Source organism: Nymphaea colorata, chromosome 6, assembly GCF_008831285.2.
Source record: "Nymphaea colorata isolate Beijing-Zhang1983 chromosome 6, ASM883128v2, whole genome shotgun sequence".
NCBI classification, from domain to species: domain Eukaryota; kingdom Viridiplantae; phylum Streptophyta; class Magnoliopsida; order Nymphaeales; family Nymphaeaceae; genus Nymphaea; species Nymphaea colorata.
This window is the reverse complement of record NC_045143.1, coordinates 21,349,681-21,360,920: the sequence shown is the minus strand read 5'-3', so window position 1 is coordinate 21,360,920 and position 11,240 is coordinate 21,349,681. Positions and strand designations below refer to the sequence as shown.

At 34.6% G+C, this 11,240-nt stretch overlaps 1 long non-coding RNA gene across 1 annotated transcript; it reads left to right on the top strand.

The window, feature by feature from the left end:
• The first annotated feature begins 2,949 nt into the window (after nucleotides 1–2,949).
• LOC116256385 (uncharacterized) lies at nucleotides 2,950–7,040 on the top strand. The gene is made up of 3 exons (XR_004173103.1): nucleotides 2,950–3,245; nucleotides 3,325–3,389; nucleotides 5,020–7,040. It is a non-coding gene; the product is annotated as an uncharacterized LOC116256385 (long non-coding RNA).
• The last annotated feature ends 4,200 nt before the right edge of the window (nucleotides 7,041–11,240 follow it).

Below are 11,240 nucleotides of genomic sequence, written 5' to 3'. Positions count from 1 at the left end.
TTTGTTTCACTCAACAAGAGATTTTATTGTATATATACAATGACAGCAGGAAGGTATTCATACTCTGCTTCGTATATCATTCATTCTTTATAAAGAATCTCATCTTATAAAAGAACCAAAGAAGGATGGTCTAAAAAGTTTAGTGAATATGAATCTATTTTTAGTAATGTTTCTCGTAACAAAAAGTGTGGATGCCTAACATAGCATTGTACATAGTTCACTTATTGTATTGCAAACATGTTCATGCTTTGCAACTTTGTACTTTTAGAAGTCCTAAAAAAGTTCCATGTTGAAGTGTTTTGAAGATGTTGGTCATATTGCTAACTGTGCTTAATATAGCAGATTGACCTATGTAAATTTAGGAAGAGGTTGTCAACACCCGCTTCTAAACAAATGATTAGTGATCCAACCTAGGAGTTGGGTTTTCTTTCTACTCCATGTTTTTGACATTGTCATGGAATGCAGCAATGTTATTTCAATTCGAAACCAAGCTGATACAATTACTAGCATGATGATGTAATAAATGACAATTTGTCATTGAGAAGAACCCCTGATGGTATATCAGCATAAGCTGAGATTCTTTTAAAGAACGAATAATGGAGTATATGAGGTGGGGTATGAATACCTTCTTACCATCATGGAATGAACCCATCAGTCTGTGCACCACTTCATATATATATATATATCCCCAGATAAATTAGGGCAGGCAAATAATTAATGAGACCGACTAGGTTTGATGCATTTTCCTTTGAAAGTGACAAGTAACCATTTATATTTATACAATACTTATAGACACATGTCCCATAATAGAAAATTTTAAAAAATATGAAAAACACCATTTTAACCTAATAAAAAAGAAAATACCTTTAAATAGAAAATTTTTCATGAGCCACATCTTTTGTCAGTTTCATCAAATATTTCCATTCATTTTAGAAGTATCAACATCAATAAAAAAGGCCCAGGGAGAGTGTATGTACAAAATGTGATATTTTTCATTTTTTTCATAGAGATTACTCATGATTTTAACATTTTTCTGCAATTAATGAAGCAGTGTTTGTTCATCATATTACCACGCCAAACAACTTTTTACAATTTATCAAATGTTAAACAATTAGAAATATATTAAAAGCGATTCATTACTTTGAATTTCTCAAATTTTTATGACAATTACTGAATTACGACAGAGAGAGGTGGGGGGGAAAGGTGCACGAATGAACCAGAACCAGACCAGAATATCTACATAGGTGAATTAGATGTGATGGCTAAGTATCGTTACAGAAAGATGGATAAACATATAAGATTTACATGTCAATATGTACGTGGATCCAGCAACCCAATGAAATATATTTTACAAATATAAGGGCCGCATGTTAGTTGAGCCCTCCCCTGTATGCCACCAGCACATGCTTAGTATATTATATATTGAGGAAAATGAATTTGTTGTGTTTGATAGAATAAAATTTTGATTTCAAAACTGAAAATGACATGTTTGATAAATAGTAATTAAAATTTTATAACTGATGGATTCAAACCATCATAACATATGCCTTAAAGGGGGAATAAAAAATTCTAAAATTCTGAAATTATAATCATAATTTCAGAATTTTGATTTGACGATAAGCTTATAATTCCAGAATAAAAAATGTTTTTTAAATATAATTTTCTATTCATAGAAAAAATAATTTAATTTTAAAATTCTTCAACTTCAAGCTCATTGAACACACCTTAATAATACAAAACACCCCTTAATAATACAAAAAAGGTTTTGTGTCAAATTACGAGACAGTAGGCCCATCACATAAAAAAGGTATCCCTCTCTCATTATATATTCATCTGGCTGGTTGTCCAAATTTGACAATTTGTAGCTAAAAATATCATTAAATTGGTATTTACCACGTTCTACAACATTGCGTGTGTGCATATATATATATATATATATATAATATATATATATAAGTTGGTGAGATGAGATATGGAAAACGTATCACATATTCGAGCCTGTTGCTATCAAAGAATCTTTCACTGCCGAGAACCCCTTTAAGCTTACCTAAGCCCATTTTATGCACACCTTGGGATACACAAAATTTCCTCATGCCAATACACTAATAATGAAAATGCTCCAATTAATAAAAAATAATAACAAAAAAATAAAAAATAAAAAACTAGAAAGAATATTTTATTTTGAAATAATTTTCAAAATATCTTAAGCCCTATCCTTTTTTTTTTGACGTATAGTGGTGCACCCACCAACTCCCTCCTATTTTTTGTCACCATTTGCCGATAGGGCCCATAGTAGAATGCCACTTGGGCATCCATTTTTGAACATAATGATAAGGACAAAAAAAAAAGCCCCCCAAATGACAAAGATGCAAAAGTTGCTTTCTTTGTAAACAGAAAAAGGCAAAATTACCTTTCGCAGAAGAGGAAAAATCCTGTAAAAACACTCAACCGAACCACTTAGACATTACATTTTTTATGGAGTGGGATCATCGCTGGAAACATCTAAGGTTTTATGTGGCAAATCTGTAATCAGACTATACCAGTTGACTTTGTGGCCAGAAAGTTACATGATCACTTGGTAGGCTAGGTTTATAGATATGTTTATCGGGACTTCATGTTATTAAAACTTAATAGCATGCAATACCAATATTTGCCTATATATTTAATAAAACTAGTGGTTGAATGTCTAGGTGGAGGATAGCCTAAGCATGCATTGTTCTCTGCTATCTGTTCATTAGCACATCGATGAGAATGAACACAAATACAAATGTACAATATGATAGAAACCACTTTAAAATAATCATATATTGATAAAAATTTCATAACTCACAAAACAACAAGCATTACTTTTCAACAATGCAATAAAAAAAATCTTGTAATTAGTTCCATGGCTTTCCTCCCCGTATGCTTGCCACCACCTCCTTGACTCAGCTTATCTTTCTCAGCTTTCCATCATGGGTGACGTTGTCAGTGGGAAGATCATCCACAACGTCCTCGCCTCCAGCCAGGTGCTGATCTATCTGGCCTCAAGGGGTTGGTTCCAGGGAGCTCCTCTTACGTAAACCACCAGCGGAGGGGTTGCCGGACATCACGGTGATGGTGGTGATGAGAGGCCGAAATGTTCTAGGACCGGGGCATGTTATTAGTGGAGGAGCTGAAGAAGTTGGGAAGGAAGGTGGTGAAGTTGCACGTCTTCTTGGAAGAGGAGCATCCCTTCTATGATCAACATCGTCTTTGATATATAGGTGTGAATGTTGTATGAATGCTTTTTTTCTTTAATGTTGCATTAAATAATCGCTGATAGAACTCATCTGCCGCCTACAGAAAGAAGATTGTGCTGCTATGTTGCCGGTGCAACTGTGTCGGGGTGTTCTCTTGGAAAGAGTGAGGTAAATCAATGCAGTGCAAAAATGAAAAAAAAATAGTGATATGATCGGTTTACAATGGTAGAGCCTGAATTTTTTGAAAACAAAGATATTCTACTTGAGAGAATTATAAGATCTCTCCATTCATAGTCGATTTATAAGAAAAAATAAATTCCTAATGGATCCATCCTTTAAGTAAATGGTGACAAACTATTGACAAATAATTTCTTAGTTACTTTCCAAAGCAACCGAACATGTCTTCTTCCTACCCAATGTAGAGACGGCTATCCTTTTTGTTTTTTTTTTAAAAATTCATTGTGAAAAATGGATTTTTTTTCTTGAATGATACATGTGGGAAATTCTCATCTTATCAGGACAAATAGTAGAATAAGGGGGTTGTTCAGCAAATAAGAGGGTCTCCCATACTTTTCACTTGAGCACTTTTTTGGTCGATCAGATCTTGAGTTGAATGAGATGCTTTCAACCCTATGTAATTTGATAAGAGTGTTTGGTCCTTCTTATGACATAATTTCTATTTGCATATAGAGATTGATGAATAATATCATTTGATATAGCTTAAAAGGGCTATAAGAACTGCAGAACATGTTTTATTTTTTTGTTACAGTCATATTTTGAATTTATGTTAGCACTAACCTAAAAGACTTTACGGCGCAAAACAGAAGTATTTTTTCAAATAATAAAAAAATCAATTTAAATTTAAAAATGCTTTGAAAATTAAAAAATAGTTTTATTTTAATAACGGATATTACAAGCATGACAGATTGGATGTGCTTCATCAACCAAACCGGTAGGTATAGATTAGTTTTTCGTTAAAGAAAAAAACTAAAAAAACATTGGCTATCACCTCGTTTGTTAAATATTATAGGCGGATGCAGTTTTCTTAAGTTCCTATTGTTTCGGATTGGATAGGGAGTTACATGTGAACATGGATTTGGATCATTTTTTTCTTTGACCCCGATAAAAGTTTGAAGAACATAAAAGGAAAGTCCGCTTCCCAAGTGCATGTTTGATGCAGATGATAAGTATCGGCGTTTTAAACGGTTTTTCCGAAATGCAACACATTTTTACCGTGTAAAAACCCAAGAAACAGGGGAAAGATTTCTAGCCCATCTTCTCGTCTACCTCTGGAGGCTGCCTCTACGGTCTGCCCTCATCAAGGTGGGGGAGCTCGAAGGTAGCACGACGATGGCTGGTTTCCAGTAAGATCAATCACTCTCTCCTCTCTTTTTTTTAAATTTTTTTTCCGGCCATTTCTCTATCCCTTTCTTGTTTTTCTGGCCCACAACTGGTTTTCTGGAACAGGGAAAAGGGTCTTCCTTGTGCCATCCAGGTGGTTTCTGATATAATTTCATCTAACATGTGTAACAACGGTCATGACTCCCCTTTTCAAACAAGTTTTTTTTTTTGAAATTTATTCTCGTTGCTCATTTTGATTTGTTTATGGTTTGATTTGTGATTCATCACCTTTGGTTATGTGATCCAGGACCATTAACGTCTTGGTTGCTGTTAATTTTGTTAGTCAAGGTAGATTCCAGTGAAGGCCATTCAAATTATCGGTGTTTCGATCTGACATTTTGAGTATTTCTTTCTGCTTTCTGTTATATCAGTGGCGGCTTCTCCATTTCTTATGCAGGATTAGACGGATGAAGGTTTCTTTGACAAGCTTGTGGATGATGAGTTTCGGATCGATGGTTCTTCTGCAGCTGAGTTAGAGGAGGGTAATGATTCCGATGGGATCAACTGGGCCCCTGCTGACACTTCTCTAGCGAACCTTTCTTTGAGTGAATTGGAGTACCATTCACAAGTTCAGGTGGACAAGGCTGTTGCGGAAAAGCTGGCTCCTTTAGTGTCAGTAACTCGGTCGAATTCAAACCAGAGAAAGTAAATCAGGTTGCAGAAGGGAGTAGTTCCGATGTGCTTGTTGAGTCCAACGAGTCTGCCATACCAGTAGAGTTGGTTGCACATGTGCCGGTGCCAATGCCCATTTGAACAATTTGGAAGCAGATTTTCCGTCTGTTAAGCGTTCTAAGCAGACCCGGGCGAGCATGAAGGAGGTGCAGTGGAGTAGCTTTCATACAGGTATGGGCGATAATGATTCTGGTTGTTTTATTTCTCATTCAGATTTCTTTGCAGAATGGATGAAAATACATTTAGACAGACTACATTGGAGCATGGCACCACATTCCCATCAACGTCTTTGCAATCTCAATGGCAAAATCAAGCTGGTTTTGTTCAAGGGAGAACACAGCAAACTGATGCAATCAATGATGGCCTGCAGTCGTCTTCATCTTCTGTCTTTGATAGTTCTTTTGTCCTAGATCCCCAAGAGGAGGTTGTTGAGAAGGACCTAAAAGGTGAAACTACTGATTTGTTGTGAAGTACAACAAGGCGAAGCGATGCACTAAGTTGATGATGCAATGTGTAGCTAAGCGATGCGTAGTGAAGCTTAAGTTTCATGGCAAAAATAATCTAACATATTATATCAACAAAAATCATGTCAGAAATTAAAAAAAGAGAAAAAAAACCATTTTTTTCTGGCGTCAAAATCAGACATGAAGGATGGCACTGTTTTTCTATTTGCGAGAAAGTTTAATTATTTGTTATCAACAATTATACATAAAAGTTTGTAAAATATTTAATTCCTTATAAGTACTGCAGATGAAAAAAAACATTACTTTGGTTTATTTAAACAACATACTCATGAGAGCACCGGTTTGGTCAAATGGTTATAAGTTCAATAAATTCACTAAACTCTATGATTTTTTATCCAACATTTATTAACTTACACTATTTCATTCAACATACAACTTTCAATAAACTAACACTTATGGCTTTCATCTAATTCTACCATGCGGCTGAGAAAAAAATTAAACAAAAACAATGTGAAATAGAAAAATGAAAAAAAATACAAGCATTAATTACAAAACAGAGGTAGAGGGAGAGAGACATGAGCGACAGGCAGGCACTCGAGGTGCACATTACGTGTGTTGAGTTGTGTGATTCAAATAACATGGTGGTTACATTATGGGTTCAGGTAACATAGCGGGGGTAATGCTGTTACAGGTTTATAGTGGTGAAATTTCTACTGGTGCTAGAGAACACCAGTATAAATACCTTAGCGGCGAGGCATTTCACTGGTATAAGTATATACGGCTGCAAACTACCTCATCGTTAGAGATCTATACCAGTTGTAATCGTCACCGATATTGGACTGTCCCAGTTGCGTTCATCACCTGTATAGGTTATTATGATTAAAGAATAGCACAAACATAATTTGTACCCTCAAGAAAACATTTATATTCTCTAGTAAATATTTCCCTGGCTTTCAACCAAAATATGTCTTAGGCAATGTGTTCCTTCTGCATCCAGCGCTAAGGGGGAACAAAACTCAGCCGTGTGATGCAATGGTCAGCTGTTGACAGATGACAGTACCATGCCAATTAGAGATGATGGAGGTGAGGGCTGTCTATTTTCTGTGGAAAGGTTGCAAGAGTTGAAGGTATATAGAGAAGTTGCTTGAAAGAATCAGAGTCTAAAGTCAATTTGGTTCACTCGACAAGAGATTTTCTTGTATATATACAATGATGGTAGGAAGGTATTCATACTCCACCTTGTATACTGCATCATTCGTTATGTATAAAGAATCCCACCTTATAAAAGAACCTCTGGAGGACGATCTGAAATTTTTTGAATATCAATTTATTTTTAGTAATGTTTCTCGTAACAAAAGGCTTAGATGCCTAGATTGTCTTGTACATAGTTCTAGTTATTGTACTGCAAACACGTTCATGCCTTAGTGTACGGAATAACACTTGAGCATATTTAGGAAGAAGTTGCCAACAAACAAATGATTAGTGGTCCAACCTAGGAGTTAGGGTTTTCTTTCTAATCTATGTTTTTTCTTTTGACATCCATGTCATTGAATACAACAATGTTATTTCAATTCAAAACCAAGCTGATACCATTAGTATATGCTGTAATAAATGATAGTTTGTCATTGAGAAGAACCCAGATGGTACATCAGCATAAGATGAGATTCTTTTGTAACGAACGAATAATGCAGTATATGGGCGGAGTATGAATACCTTCCTACCGTCATTGAATCGAACTCATCATTCCATGCACCACTTTACACACACACACACACATATATATATGTCGCTAGACAAATTAGACCGGACAAATAATTAATGAGACCGATTAGGTTTTATGCATTTGTCTTCTGAAAAGTTACAAGTAACCATTTATATTCATACAATTACCTATAGGCACATGCCCCACTGTTTTTAAGTATGAAAAAGACCATTTTACCCTAATAAAAAGAAAATACCTGAATAGAAAGATTTTTGTGGGCCACATCTTTTTGACAATTTCTTCAATATTTTCATCTATTTTATAAGTATCAATATTAATAAATAAAAGGCCCAGGTAGAGTGTATGTACAAAATGTGATTTTTTTTCATTTTATTCATAGAAATTGGTCAAGATTTTAACATTTTTCTTCAATTAATGAAGCAGGTGTCTGTCAATCATTTTATTACGTCAAACAACTTTTCAATATTTTTAAAACCCTTCGTCGTACAAAAAATTCATCTATTTGAAAAACATTACTGCATTTGGATTTTCTGATTGCTGAAAATTCTTGTCAATCGATAATGTGAATGATGATTATATATGTGGTATATTAAAATAAATTGAGATAGGAATTGGAGCCATTTATTTTTCTTTGTTATCTCATTTGTCCATTCTTTTTGCACCAAAGATCTTACCTTTTCTGAAGAACTGGAGCTACATCTCATCTGCTTCCATGCCTTTTTGGTTTTGAAACCGTGAAAAATTTACAGATTCCCTTTATGAGGGACACATAAGATTCATCACCAAAAAAAGGATAATGGTAACCTCACCTAACCTATAGTAATAAAAATATGTGTCCTACTGAGACTTGTAACTTGCTCTGCTCTTTCGTAGCAGGCCCTGACTCACCCTCTTCTAAAAGGCTGATTCATTCAGACCAACATGAGGGTCCAATCACATTGCATTGCCAGGATCCACAGAGAGTGAATTTTTTTAAGGTCATCAGTCTTGAAGTTCCTCAGTAGAGGTAGGATAAAAAAAAATCAGTCTTCCATAACCATTCATTAGTCCTAGGTAGTTCTGACACTCAGTTCCTTAATTGTGGGAGGGGCACTTTAAAAGGATGTCATATTTTCTATAACGAGTCAATATTTCCCTATAAACAAGTCTTATGTCATTGAAAAATTGTAATTTGTAAAGGAACAGTTTCATAGTTGATTATTTTTATGTTAACTTGGAGAAGTAGCCTTAAATGACATTATATTTTCCAGTCTTCATTAAAATTGTGAAACAGACAGTTCTGAAGAAACTTCTTCAGTATTTCCTATGGACTTCTTGCTTCCACTTGCATGTGCACTGCACCTTATGTTTGCCTATGTGACTGGTTGAGTTTCAGTTTGGGACTGCATTCTAGGATCAAGAGGTTGGAAAGGCTGAGCCAAAACATTCAGTTTTTACCTGTTAGTTAGCAGCTTTTCATTTACAGCCTTTATTTTTTATATTTTCTTCTACAAGATCTTTCCTCTCTGATCTTTGTGCTGGTAATAGTGTAGGCCCAAGGGTAGGATGGGCCTTCTGGTCACTTGCTGAAATTGAGTCATTAGAAAACAAGTCCTGAAAATTTGTGGGTTATTCAATTGCTTTCAATTTCTTGAGAACAGTACTTGCCATGAATTTAAAAAAGAAACAGTACTTGTCATCTACCAACAAAATGGATTTTGAACTGGATTTTTGGCCATCTCAATTAATGTCCAAAACATGTACATATATATGTGATTAAGATACATTGTTTGTTAGAGGTAACTTTAGACTGTTTGTCAGCTGCAGAGTCCTGATGAGTATAAAAACATGGTAAATTTGACATGGTTTAATTTGACATACAACCTTGGTTAAATCTTACCATGTTGTTGAGAAAAAAGTAAATTAAAGTGGTAATAATGTGTGCTTGCTTCAAATAATAGTGGTAATATGTGCTTCTTTCTTTGGTACTGGTTACGACACGATTTACTGGTGAAAAAAACAACCGTTGAAGTTTTATAGTAGTGAAGACATATATGGGTGTTAACACTTAACAATCACCAGTATACATACGATTTAACGATGACAAAAATCCACGATAGGGCATATATACCTGCCACAAAAATCACCAGTATGGATAAATATCCACACCTTTCTCCTAGCAAGTTCTAGTTCCAATCAATCAAAGATATGCTCGCGGATCTATTCCTTACAAGTCAATGCACTAAGGGGAAAGAAAATGAAGCCACATATTGAAAGACATCATTGGAAAGATGTATCTATACATCAAGAAATCATGGCGATTGCCAACCAAAAAAAGAAGCCAATTTCACCTTTCATGATGTTCCCAGCTTTCATACAATGCAGAACAAAATGATATTCTTCCTTTGGTTCATTTAATGTGTTCGGATTAGTTCTACATGTTGGCTAATTCTTTGGCTTATTTTTACTGGTTGACTAATTCTTTTGTTTTATTTCTATCCAAGTATTAGACTTAAAATTAATTTTAGTTAACAAAGGAAAAACATCCTCAGTTTTGTGTTTGCAGTTTTCAACAAACAAGGAATGATCCTTTGGTTCTATATCCTAGTTCCTTAATTTTTATATGCGTGATTTTTCCACAAAAATCTTGCCTTAGAGGCAAAATTCCATAATCAATCCTGCATGTTGCCACATCAAAAACGCCGAATACTTTTTTACATATATATCTCGCTTTCAGTCATTGACATTTTTGAAACCGTACTCTTCAACTTGGTTCACTTAATAGCTCATGTTGGTTGTAAGATCCAGAATACTTTTACATATATATATATAGCTATTAGTGATTACATCTTTCTACTTAAACTCGTCCCCACAATCTTGATCTATATAATTTTGGAGTTTGTACGGAAGCCATTAATTAGCAATTTTTTTTTTAGTTTTATTTTCTTCATAATATTTTCAATTTGAAGGGATAATTTCATCATTTGGGTGACTAATATTTTTTAGTGCTTTGCCTTCTTTCAGGCGGTGGGTAAAATCCTGCTCACCTGAAGGGATAATTTCATCATTTGGGTGATTACTTCAATACTTTTGATGCAATCAAGCGTTTGTTTGAAAAATAGAAGGAAAAGTTGGGTGGACATTTGGTGTTTCGCAAAAGGAGTTGTCTTATTTTTCTCATTTAATTTGTGGAGCAGTGTCTCTTAACATTGAAAACATTGTTGGTTTGGTTTTAGATTTAAATACATTGACGTCGAATGTAGTGATTGGGAAAACATATATACGTTACTTTTTTATAGTTCAATTAAAAAAAACTGTGTTAAACTATTTTTAAATCCAATGTACGGGGACTTTCTGTAGTGAGATAGATCTTCAATATTGATGTATACACATGCAGCTACATTCTATAATGTAATTGTTACGTTACAATGAATTTTATCATGAAGGAGCACGATTTGTAATGCAGTGAGAGCTGCATGTATAAGACATTCTGAACATCGTCTTTACTTTACTCTGTGCAACTAAAATCTTTCTTGGTTGGGTCCTGAAATTATTTTTTTACAAAGTGCGAGTCAACCAGACCCCTACTGAAACCCAAAAGGTTGTAGGATAATAATTGAAAAAATAAAAGGGTCTTCACTATAATTGTGTAGAAAACAATGGGTCAACATCAAATTTCCCAAGACAAGTATAAGTAGCTTTTTGTAGACTTCTTTCTCTTTCCTTCTCCCATTTTATCTCTCCTCACTCTTTGAATCTTGTTCGTTGCCTTCTATTTGT